The sequence below is a fragment of the Pinus tabuliformis genome, chromosome X (genome assembly GCF_031772625.1).
Source record: "Pinus tabuliformis cultivar Carrire ecotype Pingquan chromosome X, CPIR1, whole genome shotgun sequence".
NCBI classification, from domain to species: domain Eukaryota; kingdom Viridiplantae; phylum Streptophyta; class Pinopsida; order Pinales; family Pinaceae; genus Pinus; species Pinus tabuliformis.
Window position 1 is genome coordinate 79522982 of NC_142308.1, and position 14898 is coordinate 79537879.

General features: G+C 37.4%; 1 protein-coding gene across 2 annotated transcripts in view; it reads right to left on the reverse strand.

Moving 5' to 3' along the window:
• Positions 1-14898, reverse strand: part of LOC149138462 (uncharacterized) — a 137037-nt gene that overhangs the window by 29238 nt on the left and 92901 nt on the right. The gene's annotated exons all lie outside the window — the stretch shown is intronic.

The window sequence follows — 14898 nt, forward strand, 5'->3', positions numbered from 1 at the left end:
TGACTTTATACAGACCTTCACATCTTGATCCCAAAGTGAAGGCATCTCTCATGTTGGATCTCATCAGCCAAGAGAGAACTTTACCATTTATGAAAGCAACTTTCATTCCTTTATCTTCTAAAGCAGAAATAGAAACAAGATTCTTTTTCAGACTAGGTACATACAAAACTTCTTGAAGAGATAAGGTTTTACCATGATCTAGATGGAAGGAAACAGAACCAGATCCCTTTATAGGATATGTAGAGTTGTCTCCAAGAATGATTTTCAAATTGGTCTCCCTCTCAACTAGATTAGAGAGCACTTCTTTATAACTAGTAAAGTGCCTTGAGGCACCACTATCAACCAACCAGTTGTCACAAGAATCTGCAGGAGAGGAACTAGAAAGAGCAGAAACAAGAAAGTATTTTGATTGTGTTTCAGTTGCATTGTTATCATACCTTGGGTTCCTTGAAGAACAAAAGCTCTCTTTACGAGTAGAAGGAGATTCTCTTCTTCTTCTATAATCAGATTTGTTGGAACGATTGTTGAAGTTGGATCTTGGTGCTCTTCTGTTTTCTGGACAATCATGGGCATAGTGGCCATTCTTATGGCAATTGTAGCATTGGACTTTTGATAAGTCTCTGTTCCATTTAGAGGAATTGTTGGGAGCAGGTTTAAATAGTGATGGCCTCTTCTTCCTTTCTTCTTCTTGCCTTGGACAACAAAGGCAATAGGTTCTCCCTCCTCATGCTTGGGAATTCTTCCTCTGGAAATCATTCTGGCCTCTTCTTGATTGCACTTTCCCAGGAGCTCATCAAATGTAGGAAACTTGTCATTATTACTGATGGTAGTAATAAAAGTTTCCCAAGAAGAAGGAAGACCTCCAAGCGTAATCAACACCAGTTCTTTATCAGAAACAACTTCACCAGAAGTTGACAGCTGATCTTTGATTTTTGATATCCTCATGAAGTATGCTTGAATGGTCTCTCCTTTGTTCATCTTAATATCCTTGAGTTGATTCTTCAGAGCAAGAATTTGACTCAAGTTGTTCACTTGATACATTCTAATCAGCTTGTCATACATTTCTTTGGCTTTCTTCAAGTTGGAGACATAAGTGATGAGGTGGTCTCCAATAGAATAAAGGATAATCTTTTAAGCCTTGAGTTATCATTTCTTGTGTCTGGTCTTGATAGTAGCAATGAATTTTTCAACTGGTTCTGCTACCTCTCTGACCTCCTTTAATCCAAAAAAGATCCCTTCTTATTCTTCAATAGATAGAAAAATGCTTCACGGCTTGCTTCTTCCACTCATCTAGCAGACAAACAAGCATCACAACCTCTTTTGGGATGCTATTTGTGCTTCCTGAATCAGATATACTTCAACTTGGTCTCTCTTGGTGATCTGCCGCTGACTTGGGCTAGTAGTTCTTCACAAGGTGAGATTCTTATGATGTGAATGTTGAAAAGAGGAGGAGATCGAATGTCCTTTTATAGTGTTCTTGTGGTGCCCAAGGGGCATGTGTCCCTACTTGGCCGACTTGAACTTTCGGCACTGAATTAAAGAAAAATAATTTAAATTAATTTCTTTTCTTTTATTAAGACGACTTGAGCAGCTACCCAAAAAAATCAACATGTTAGAATGGTGGTTAAAATGAAAAGAGAAAGAAGAGTTACATACCATTCAACATTTCCAAGAACAATCCATTCTACCAAACAATATTTGTTGTTGTCATTATTGTTGAACTACAGAATATAAGGACCCTATTTATGAGGAGTTGTAAGGGCCAATTCTTACAAAAGAAAGGTTGATATTTGTAATGTACCAAGGTAGAATAATATGGGGTACCTAAGGAGGTACTTGTTACACCTCATATTCTTTGCAATGTACTATGTTACCCATGCATATATAAGGTAAATGTAACTAACTTTTGTTTTCTTAATGAAAGATAGTCGGTTTTATCTTTTGAAAAATATACAAGGTAACCCTAGGAGAGACATTTTCTCATGCAATGCAAATTTCTAGTGTAACATCCCCTATGTTGACTATGACCTTTATAAACATTTTGTAAAATTGAGCACGCTAGTGTGACATATGATTGCTGGCAGAAACTCTATTTTAATATAATGAAATTATTGATGTTGAAATTCATTATATCCTAATCATGGTTCCAAAGTGTATGAATGCCTAATCTAATGTTAAGTATGCATTAATGCTTTAATCAATGCCAAAATTAGAGTTATGCTTTAAATAATAATAATAATAATAATTATTATTATTATTATTATTAATTATAATATGAATATTTAATTAATTTTATTATTATAGAAAATTGAAATCTGAGGAGTAGGAATGGCGGGCCAAAGTTCCGAGGAGATGAGGTCTTCGATTTCACCCATTTGATGTGAACTGCCATACCCATCCCACTGAATTTAATTCCAAGCCCCTATGGTTGCGAAAAGCCGTGCTGATAATATTTCATTATTAATGCAACTAGTAGTGTCATCCCAATTTTTTTCCCTTCTTATGAATCGAAAGGGTAACATGCAAACGAAGGCATCATAGGGGCAAGTAGTTCCCTCTCAGGCATGCCTGAGACACAACCTGCCAGCATAGTTATGCTAGCCAAATTCAGACAAGGGGTTCGACTTTGATTTTCTAGAAAGTTTTGTGGATAGCCAGCACTGGGAAAAATTAACGGAGAGTATACAACCTGCACTGGACCACTTCCCAGTCTTCGGCTTTACCTTGTGTTCCCAGTTTGAGCGTAGAGTGAGAGTGACTAAACATATTCGATGCTTGTTGAGACTATGGAACCACTAGTGCTTGTTGCGGCTAAGAAACCACCAGTGCTTGCCTAAGGTTGTGAAACCACATGTATAGCAAATCACCAGTACTTGTGGCTAGCTGAGAAACCATCGTGCTTGCCTCAGGCTGTGAAACCACATGTACAACGAATCATCGGTGCTTGCGATTGGCTAAGAAACCATTGGTGCTTGCTATAGCTGAGAAACTACAAGTGCTTATTAGATTGCTAATAAACCACATGCAGGTGATATAACTCCCTTAGCTCAACTAGTGTATCTCCTAGTGAATCGTAATTCTCAGACTCTGAACCTACTACAAGGGTGGCGAGTTATGAGTCATAATAGTGTAACTAGCCTATGGTTGGGAGGATAGAGTGAAACCCTTCTCTAGTTGCCAATGAGATTTAATTCATACAGATAAGTAATTTGGTCTTAGTATTGTTTATGATTGTTAAGTTCATTTGTATACATTCTATGTGAAATTTACAAGAATGCTTAGTTTTTCTATCTTGATATGTTAAATGGGTCACTACCAGAGGTGCTTATAGTATGTGGCCACATATGAATTGAATATCTGAATTCATGTCCATGTTGATAAAGTTTAACAATTCTCATATTATATCTTCTGGAATCATGCATACTATTAAAATTACCTGTTGAATGAATGCCAACTAATATTGCGCATAATTCCATGTGTCTAGATTGCATGTGTGTGTGTGTGTAATTTTCTATATTTATAGGAAACGTGGGTCGGGGACGGGGACAGGCACGTCACTTTTTGAAATAGGGTGTGTGGGTTCATCAGGGGTATATATATATATATATATATTTGAAATAGGGTGTGTGGATTCATCAGGGGTATATATATATATATATATATTAATTATAATATATATGAATTTGTAAATTTTCCAACTTTAAACAAGAAAAATAAAATATTTATGATTTACACTTTAAAGATTTAAACATGTACATCATTGAACATTCAACATTCACATTGAAATTTCAAAATTTCTAGTTTGATATCAAGTGCAAATTGGAGTTTACATATTAATAAGAATCATGATATATGTCCATTGTCATACTACATTCAAAATTTGCCTTAAGGCATCTCCAAACATGAACTAGGAAATTTCAAAATAGTGAACAATGGCTTCCTCAAGCCATGTCATCAACATCACTTAGATCTTCAGTCAACATGCTCTCCAGCTACATAGCTACAATAGTAATGACATTCGGCCTACACAATGAATCTACAGTGGCCATCTCTAGGTCGAAACTGCAGAAAGAGAAGTAAAAAGGTCGAGCTTGAAAAGAATTACAACAAAATCAGTAAAAAAAAATTGACCCTAACGTTCTTGATTTTGGGGTTCCACGCACTTGTTGTCGAGGTTTGGCACACCCAATTAGACAAAAGAACCCAAATTTTGGTTGCAAAGAACCTGATGCTTGCTTGGAGAACCCAATTCTTTTGGGTACATTTTAGAAGAACCTATACCCAAACCTAGTACTTTGGGACGAGAACCTAAAATAAGTTTGAGAACCCCACCCCCGAGTTTGTGAACCCGTGCAACAAAATTAATTTTGTGATGTTGGAACTACGCATTCGTGGGTCTCAAAAATTTCCTTTTAAACATTCACATTTATCTAATTAATTATACTCTGCCAAGATGACATTTATAAATACCTGAGTATGTGTGTGTGTGTGTTGATGAATTGATTAGGCCGAGCCCATTCTCATTTGGCTTCACTGTGTTGCGCAGACATGATTCATCTTCCAAGGTCTCTTGGACTCCCTTTGACTGTTCAACTTCCTCACCATAACTCTTAGCGGATTAGGTTTCCAAAATATTAGGTGTCTCTTGGACACCTAATCCGCTAAGGGTTATGGTGAGGAAGTTGAACAGTCAAAGGGAGTCCAAGAGACCTTGGAAGATGAATCCAAGAGTCACTCCAATGTATTATAAATGTATATCATGTGAATAATATATGCATCTAACGATTATCCTTCATACTTTGTCTTTGACATTGTTGTGTTTAACATGGTATCAGAGCAGATTCCTTCCTGCCCTGCTCAAATTTGAACCACTAGTTTTGTGGTGTAGTGAGTTTGGGCGTTTCTCTAGCTTTGTGCAAAGTTGTCCCTTTGTCAACTACTTCCTTGCCTGGTCTCTGCGTTGTCTACAGTCTTGAAATAGCAAAAATGTGCAGTCTCCTCGGCGTGAAGCCTGGGGAAGGCAACAAGAAAAGAATGGTATGATTGAAGCTTTCGCTGGTTATATGGAGGATTGGATGCCTACCCAGTTAACACTTCATATAACGCTCCTCGTATTGTGCATTGAATGCCATTTCTTCTGCCGCTTCATATAACGCTCCCTGTCTTGCCCTTTACTTTGTAATACCTGGTCCAGTGTTTTTGATTATAGTGTCATTCCCAATCAGAGAAACACAATGAAAGTGCGTAGAATATGTTGCTCCCTTTGTGATTAGATCTGCTTCTACTTACAACCTCTTTGCCAGAGTTTCTACATTCACCACAGCCGCATTACGCTCCTTGAATCATTGTATGTCCATAAACCATAAAAAAATAAAAAAATGAGAGCGGGTGAGAGAGAAGGATGAAAGTCAGGACACCAAAGAGCAAATTTCGTGCAAGTATACCCATTTTATTTGCATATTTTGGTGATCAGTTTGGCACATCAAGGGATTTTGCGTCTCAACTTGGAGAACCATAAAATATTCCAAGCACTTCCTACGTCTCTAGTATTGTGGCCTATGCAGGTCGCAAACCTGCGTATTCGAGGTGTTCGTTCTTGGAATGGACTATCGTTGATTGGGAATGGAGCGCCACATGAGTTATGAATTACTTTTGTGACCTGGGTTGCGGTTTCATCCGATTCATTTGTGTAAGTGGTTTTATTGATCGTGTATCCCTAGAACTCCTCTAGAGTGAGACCATCAAACCTCTACCAGGTGTCACAACACTCTTTGCGTTGCTTAACCTGTGCTTCTGATACGTTGTAAATATGCTTCACAATAACGACTCCCCCCTCTTTGTGACCAACAACACTCAATATTGAAGGCATTTCACCATGGATTCTTGGCAAGAGATGAAAAATTTCTTCTGTGCTCATGTTCAGATCGATTGTTTACTGTTGATTCGGTGGTTGTTGTTTCATTATCGGTTACTCGTTGGTTTTTATTGCCATAGCAGCTTGCCAAAGTGAGAGGTTGCTCGTACATATAGATGCATATATCTATGTTACCTCTACTTCTGCTTTTTGTGGATAATTGCATATGATTGGCATAAGTGATTCGTGTCGTAAATGCCAGTAGCATAGTGCTCAGTGATACCAAGAACGGGGGTGATGCATGGAGAACCTTGTGGATTGCGACCCTAGTCAGAATTGGATTTGAAAGAGTTGTTATGGTTTCAAGATTGCAAGTTTGAATCTAGTCCAAGGTTGTTGCAAAGTCAAAATCACAACATGAGTGTTATGCAAGTTGTAAAGGATGGGCTTCTTCCATTTTGATAGTTTTCTTTCCAGTAAATAGCAAATCAATAATAGTAATGAGGGGAAGATTTTCATAACCATCGTTGGTGGCATAAATGTTATGATGATATGTGAGTTTATCATGAACCATGTTGAAGTTGTAGACGGAAAGGAACCACACGTACAAATATTTATTGGAGCAAAGACACGGTACCTCATATTCTTTATAGTTTGTTTGTATCAATATAAAACATGAATGCTTAATGTCCAGAGATTGAGTTCGCTTTGATATCCAATTTACAATTTATGTGATGTGACAAAGAGGAAGCGCATTTCCAAGACCAACGTAGAGAAAAGCAGGATCATCCACAATATTACATTTTCCCACATAAACATGCATAATGTGACCACTGCATCTCGATGCTCGATATGAACCTTTGACTCACTTTCATTTTTTCAATGAAAATGACTGGAATTAATACAGTATTAGAGTTACTGAATACTCTGATACTTTGTCCTTCTGATGCCACAGTGAAAATTAGCAAAACAACTCTTGAAAATATTCAAATATGTCTATAAAATGCACAAGAAAATATTGATTTTCTGCAACTTGAATCACAGTTCAAGCAAGATGAGCTTTCGCAAAAGATTTGTCATTCTAAATTGTTTTATGTTCAAAACAATCCTTCGTTCAAGATTGAGACAAACTCCCATCAGCAGCAAGAATTTAAAGTTGAGGTTGATTCAATGCCCAGCTCCATAACAAATTTGCATAAAAATACAGATGTAGAAGTTCAATATGCACTTCCCAAGCCAATTATCAGACCTTGGGAAGAGATTGTCAATAAAAGAAACAGAAACAGTCTTGGATATGACAAGGATGTGTCCTTTCATATTTCGGACTATTCCAAGCCCATTCAATTTCAAAGTGCAAGGATTTCTTTATGACAGTTCATCTTCAGTTGTTCCAGATTTTGGTCCTCTTCCACAATAGCCACAACAGATTGTTAAATGCCAACATTGTGACTGAGTTGGCCATATGAAAGATCATTGTTTTGATCTTCATCCATGTGAGCACTATCATAAAACCACTCATTCTTCAAACAGATGCTTTAAAAACAAACCTCCTGCAAGAACAAAGATTCATCTTGGATGGATCGCTTCTTGGCAATGGGCTTCAACAGCCAAGAAGATATTTCAGTCATATGTCAGAATTTCTTCTAGAGTATTGAAAAGTCTTGCAATTGGGTTATCTTCGTCTTCGCACATTGTATCTGACAGGGGGGGAAATGATGGTCATAGACAAGCTTCAAAGCCACATCAAGCGAGCCTGAGCCACAACCTGTCATACCAGATTCAGAGTTATAGCCAGAGACAGAGATGCCCCTAAGCATGCCTTTGGTTGGTGGTCAACCTTAAACCATCTATGCGGGGTTGAGACCTCCCTTTTCAGGTTGAGCTTCTCCCTCTTCAAAGAATTGGGGACACTTCCTCTAGCAGAAGACTTCAACTTCTTGCCAGTTTTGGAAGAGTTCCAGGAATTGCATTAAGCATTCTAGAGTTGGTGGTCATCCTTAAACCACCGCAGGTTGTAGACCTCCCTTTTCCAGGTTGAAGGTCTCCCTCTCCAAAGCATTAGGAACACTTCCTCTAGCAAAAGATTTCAACTTCTTGCTAGATTTGGAAGAGTTTCGGGAACTGCACTAAGCGTTCCAGTGTTGGTGGTCATCCTTAAACCACCACCTTATGCCAACATTTCAGAGAGCACATTCAACCTAGTGTTGCCATGAATTTTTGCACATTTTGTATTACAGCTCTCTTCTTGGACTCATATATACCCCTTTGGATTAAGGGGGGGAATGTTGGACACCTAATCCGCTAAGGGTTATGGTGAGGAAGTTGAATAGTCAAAGGGAGTCCAAGAGACCTTGGAAGATGAATCCAAAAGTCACTCCAGTGTATTATAAATGTATATCATGTGAATAATATATCCATATAATGATTATCCTTCATTTTTTGTCTTTGCCATTGTCGTGTTTAACAATATCTATATAAATATATTTATGTTTCATTATAGAGTTGGCATGCATATTGAATGGATTCATGCACTCTTGGGTTCCAATAATGAAGCCTTGGCAAATATCATGCCCAAGCATTCACGTATCACCTCAATTCATATTTTATAATTCACTGAGTTAGTTATGTAATTATAAATGTGCTTTGTAAAAACAAGCACGAAGTTGAGTTCCTTTCTAAACTGACACTTAAATCTGGGCTATGATATTGCCCATCTAACATATACAAGATTGAGTTATTAATGTGGAAAGTCGTGAGCAACCTCACAAATTATGTACTAAACAACAAAAAAGATTTAGCCCAGGCTATTCGTAATTTCTCCTAACACTCATACGAGTTTGCCACTTAAATTCGGGTTACGATATCACCCATCTAACATGTACAAAAGCAAACTGTTAAGTATGGAATAACCATGAGTAACCTCACAAATTATATGACCAACATCATAAGTCGTTTGACCCCAGGAAAAACATAACTTGTCCCAAAGATTGACAAAATCTGTGACATATCTGGTCATTAGGGGGAAATGGAGTATAACTGTTTTCATTACCGTTGGGACCTCCAACCCCTGATGGGGTGATGAGGTAAGTTCCACGGCATACCCGAATGTGAGTTCTTTTCATTACCACTTGGACCTCTGACCCCCGATGGGCGATGACATAGGCCCTGCGACATAACTAGATGAAGCACTATCATTTGCGGTTCAAGCCTCCGACCCTGATGGGGCGATGACTAGGCCTCGTGGTGTATCCGGCTAGAGGGGTGGATTGGGTAAAATCTTTACGTTATGGTTCAAACACTCTAACCTTGATAGGGTGGAGAGGTGGGTCTTCCTCATGTCAACCCTCTCACCCAAGCATGTTGTTATAAATAGGTTGCAAGCCTTGTGGACTTCAATGAAGTGGGAAATATGGACGGTTTGGGTCCATGTTAGATATGCAATGTGGATGTTTTTTGATATAAAAAGATGTGTTTGTATATATAATATGTGTGGACCATGTAAGGTATGCGACATGGATTATTTTTAATATGAAATATGTTGGTGTATAATATATATATATAGATATATATACACACTTCCAAGCAACATGGAGTTTAATGCAAGCAAAGTGACATATGTCCACATATAATTAATGTGACTCGAGTTAGTGTGGTGGACCACTGGTCCACGTGGCATCGCCATGTGGACTAAATCATAAAATCTCAAGTGCCACATGGCACTCTAATGTTGACGTGGTCAACGTTAACAGAACAATTTTCTTCTGAGTGTAACATTCAATCTGAGGCCTGAATCGATGAGATAATTACATCGTCAGAAAGCTCTCACCGAGCTGGATTGATAACGACATTAGTGTTTAATCTGCAACTTTTTAGAAAAAGGCATTTTTATGACCCCATTTTCCTGGTGTACATTAAAAATCGGATACAAGACGTCATCAACACCTTCCATAGCCCACATTAGTACAAGGCGGTGGTAGAGAGTGTTACATCTAGCCAGCAGCATCATATGATCCTCAAGTAGTAGCTTCTCAAATGCCACTTGCGCAATCATTGATCAGCTCATCCACTTCATCAGATTGTTCACCAGAAGAAGGTAGGTCAACGACCATGAGGTACATTAACCATTGCTTCATATGAAGTGCTTACATTCAATGTTTTTCATATTTAAGTAAGGACCATGAGTTGAAATTGGATAATGGATCACAATGCATGGAAGTTATACTTATTTCCTCATTTCACCTTGGTGGTTATCTCTTCCTTAAAGTAAATTGCAAACTCCTTGGGGCTTTTCTTGTTGATGTTTGTTAGGTCCCTATACTACTAGTGTAACCCCTTATTGTTATTAGTGCAACCCCCTTATTATATTGTTGTGCCCATGCAGTCCCCATATTGTTATTATTGTGCCCCATAGAAGCCCACTATTGTTATTGTTGTGCCCTTACATTATTATTGTTATGTCGGCTCTGATTATATTATGACCCCTTAGACTCCTATATATAGAAAGGAGGTCTTGTCATTTGTATCATCCAAGAATTGTTCATTTGTGTAATGTAAAGGAGTTTGCCCCCTTGAAGAGGCTGATTTTGAAGTCGTTGATCTATATTTTCTATCATTTTGTGAGCTGGTTTTGTAATAATGTTTGTAGTAGCGGATAGGTACTTCTGCATAGGCTAAGTGTCAAGCATGCACGAGTCATCCAACACCTTCTTAGGAACTTGCTCATGTTGAATAAGTGTCTATTGTGATCTTTTTCCTAATTTACAAAAAACACATCGATTAATTTAATTGATTAATGTTGCCGATTGGGCTAAGGTTGTCTAAGAAAAGTGAATTATTAAATTCAAGTGGGTTAGGATTTAATCTTAAACATCTATCACTTTGGAGATTAGGGTTTGAGATCTAGTTCAAACACAAATTATAAAGACACCCTAAGGGATGTTGGAAGATAACAACACAAGTGGCAAGCAATTTACAGATCTAAAAGAGAGAATTTCTAGATTCAGAGACTCAAAGTTAAAGATAAGGACAAGAAAAATTCGAGATGGAGACTCAGTGGAGGCAAGGAAGGCTATATTGACGTTCTAAGCAAGAAAATATGTAGAAACACTACATGAGAGGGATCAAGTGAAGATCAGGCCACATGTGTGAGGATAGATCCACACACACACCACATGTGGAAGCGCAGAGCTATTTTGTGGGCTAAACATGTGGGTTTTCTAAGTGCTGGAAGGCCACAAGTGTGAGGAAAAAATAGTTGGTGCAAATCCGAAGTTTTCAGGGAACCAAAATTCTCAAGTTCACACTGTTGTAAAATTCAATATTTCTCTGTGGGCCATTTTCCTTATAAGGGAGCCATTATTTACTCTAAGAAATAAAAGTGAACGATATATTTGAGGGCTTATATATTTTGTTGTGTGATTGATTTCCTACTTGTGCTTCTATTATCAAATTTTACTGTTAAAATTACCAGTGTAATTTATTCAGTAATTTTAGAAAATAGTTTGCCGGGTTAAATAATTTTTCTGTTGAACTGAATAATTTCTGTAAGGAAAAGGTTGTTGGATTTTCCCCCATGTGGGTTTTCCCAAGGTAAAATTCTTATGCCTCTTGCTTGGCTGTCTCTTTATGATCCTACTGGAATTTTGTTTCCACTGTTGAGATCTTTTGTGTTATTGCTTTATGATGAATTTGAATGCGAGAAAAGTTTAACGTAAGAAATTATAAGTAATTATCAGTTAGAATATCCTATGAAAAATCAACATATAATCAGAGCTTGGGTGACAAAGCAAGCTTGCCAAGTCCTAGAAAGGAAACCAAGAGACCTCAAGTCATGATTAGACAGGGCCGAAAATATCTAAAGCCTCAAACCGAATCTTAGGAAGGTCGAGGGTTTGTTTGAGGGCCTCAGTGACCAACCAGTCTGGCTGGAAAAACCTCAAAATCTGTCACAGTGGACTGAGAGACCTCAGACATAGCCGCAGAAGATTTGAAGAAGCTCAGAAGTGATCTTAAGTAGTCTGAAATACCTCAGTCAATAGAAAGTTTCAAGTCTAATGAAATTTACTTGTAAACCTTAGACTGTAGAGGGCATTGTACATTCATAAATGACTTGACTGATGTGTCACATGATCATTGAATGGTTTATTTCATGATATTTTGAAACTCGTTGTTGATTCGTTGAATTTCAATACAGTGGAATGGACTAATGCAATGGACAATATTATGGATCATCGAATGAGTTGTTTGTTTAATCAAGCCATGTCTAGAAAGAGCTAGGTCAAAGTCTTAGAACCATTGCTTTACTGAAAATATACATTATATGTGTAAAGGAAAAAGTCCTTGAAATATTGAAAGCCAAAAGATAAGAACCATCACGAGCAAGAAAGTCAAGAGTTATTATAAGCACAAAGGCAACATATGGTATTGCAGTCAAAGATATAGTATGCATGAATGAACACTTACTCAGGGTCACAATGATGGATGTGGAAGATATACCCACTGATCTATGGACATTCGTAAGTCCCTAATCAAGTTTTGACCAACTCCTCTTGAGAAGAGCTGAAGTTGTCTTTGTGAAAGGCATAATTTTTGTTACTGTTATAATATTAAAGTCGACTTAGTTTGGAATAATATTCAGTTAAGAATGCATAATTACAATTCCTTACTTGCAAGTCTCTATTGAAGTTAATGGATATTGAAGACACCTATTTCAAGTGTGTGAACTGACAAGACACAGTCTGAAAGGGAACTCTCAAAGAAGAAGACAAGTTCTCCACTATAGCTTCAAGCAGGCCAAGGATATGTATAAGTATGAGCTCATAAGAAGTTGTTTGTACACCTGTTGCTCTGTTTTATGTTATAATAAGACCTGCAAGTGGGATAGACCAAATGTATCTGTACCAAAATCGATTGGTCTACTGAAGATATATTGAATTGAACGGACCTGTGTAAGATATGTATTCAAGAGCAGAAATGGTGCTGAGATCTAAATCTCTAAAGCCAAATACCTTACACTACAATGAAAATATTTTGTATGACTGAATAAGGGTTTTAGTATTGCATTGTGCCATTGTCATGATGATTGTGCCATTTCTTATATGGCATAATTTTAGATATACGAGTATACATCTCTGAAGTTCCTCCCTGAGCCAGAGGAAGTTAAGAAGGTCGAGTTTCCTGGAAGGCCCTAGCTTGCACTAATCAAAATTTGTCAATCCAATTGAAGATTGTCTACTTATTAAGAGTTGGTAGGTGGAGCAAGTTCTCTTATAAAATGCTATAGAAGACATTGAATGTCATACCCTTATTGGAGATTTTTTTTATTGCTTGATGACATCACATATGAGGTGGCATGGAAAACTCTATGATAAAAAGAAAATATGTTGGACTTGCTAAAGATGAGTATTATAAAAACTAGTGTTTGTAAATCCTAGAAGACTGGAAGTCTTGGACATGAAATCCCTAGGGTTTGTAGATAAAACCCTAGAGTTGGACCTAGATTAATGTTTCCACTAAAAGAAGAAACCCTAGCTCATGCAAGGAAGGAATGGCATCATGTTGATGATGAGGACGAGGTTGATAAATTTACAAGATGGATGCAAGAAGGCCAAGATCAAGAGGGAGCTGACATTTCCCTATAATCCTCAAAAGGTAAGTACTTTATATCTCTCTTACTTGATTATTATTGTTATTATTTTACTATTAGTTAGCCTCTTGTCTTTGTTTCTTTTGTTGGGTTGTAATCGTTCTTCCATGGCCTCCTAGTGAGGATTGTAGGTACATAGTGAAGGCTGCCAAGGATTTGGCAGCAGATGGAAGTAATGGAAGAACAAAGCAAAGCTTGTGATGAGAGGACTCTCCCAAAATCGGTGATTTGCATTGATCTAAGTCACCGGATTTGTCCTAAACCCCCTACGAATCCCGAATCCAGCGAATCCGACACGATTCGGTCCGAATTCGTGTCCAAATCATATGACACGTCGTGTCCTTTCCGACACGTCGAATCCGAGGTCGTGTCACGATTTTCAAAAGCGTGTCACGATTTTGGGAAACGTGTCCTATTCATGGTAATGTTAAATTCTTAAAGTAAAAGTGACATTCATCCTTTAATCTTCATTTTCATCATTTTACTTAAATTTTTAACATTACTATGAAATGACTCGGGATGTTTGAGAGTGGTTCCGACCTCATTGGATTTTATATGGAGAAAGTAGAATTTTAGATTTCATTCAAAATCCAGCAGACTTATCAGTTTTTCTGGATTTTAGGATTGGGGGATTGCAATGTTTCCATTGAATTTTGTCATGTATTAGGGTATGGAACTCGTATTTAATCAAGAGCACCAATCCCTCTATGTACCTTGATGTTAGTGACATTGGTTGTCGAACTCCTGTATCATGACCCTCCTAAAAATGTACGCATCACTCAAACAAAATCTTGACTTGACATGTTATGCTTGTTCTATCTTATGTTAATGCTTAAAGGGTGATATTAATGACAAAGATCCCTATACAGATACAGAGGTAATGACAAAGATACCTCTGGATATTAATGCTTAGAGGGTGATATTAATGACAAAGATCCTAATTTTCCAACAAGAATAAAAAATTAGACATTTCTCGTGGTGGCAAGAGGGCCAAGCATAAGAAATAGATAATAGATTGACATGTATTTGAATTTTGTATGTACTATGCATGCTAATAGCTATAGATGAAGATCTATGTTTGAAATCAATAAATTTGTACCATTAATTAAAATTTGTGTAAAAAATATGATAATATCTAATTTTTATATATATATATATATATATATATTTAATAAAATAATATATAATGTGTCCTAACATCTCCTGCTCGGGGGGTCAGCGTGTCCGAATCCGACACCACGAATCTCGAATCCTACGTGTCCCAAATCCCTGTGTCAGGTGACTTAGGTATTGATAGATATGGTACTAGATGAAATCTGAGCTCAAAGGGAGCACGCAGATCAGCAAGTTTGAAGTATACCTTAATTATGTCGAAGGTAAGATAGAGGTGACTTCCAAA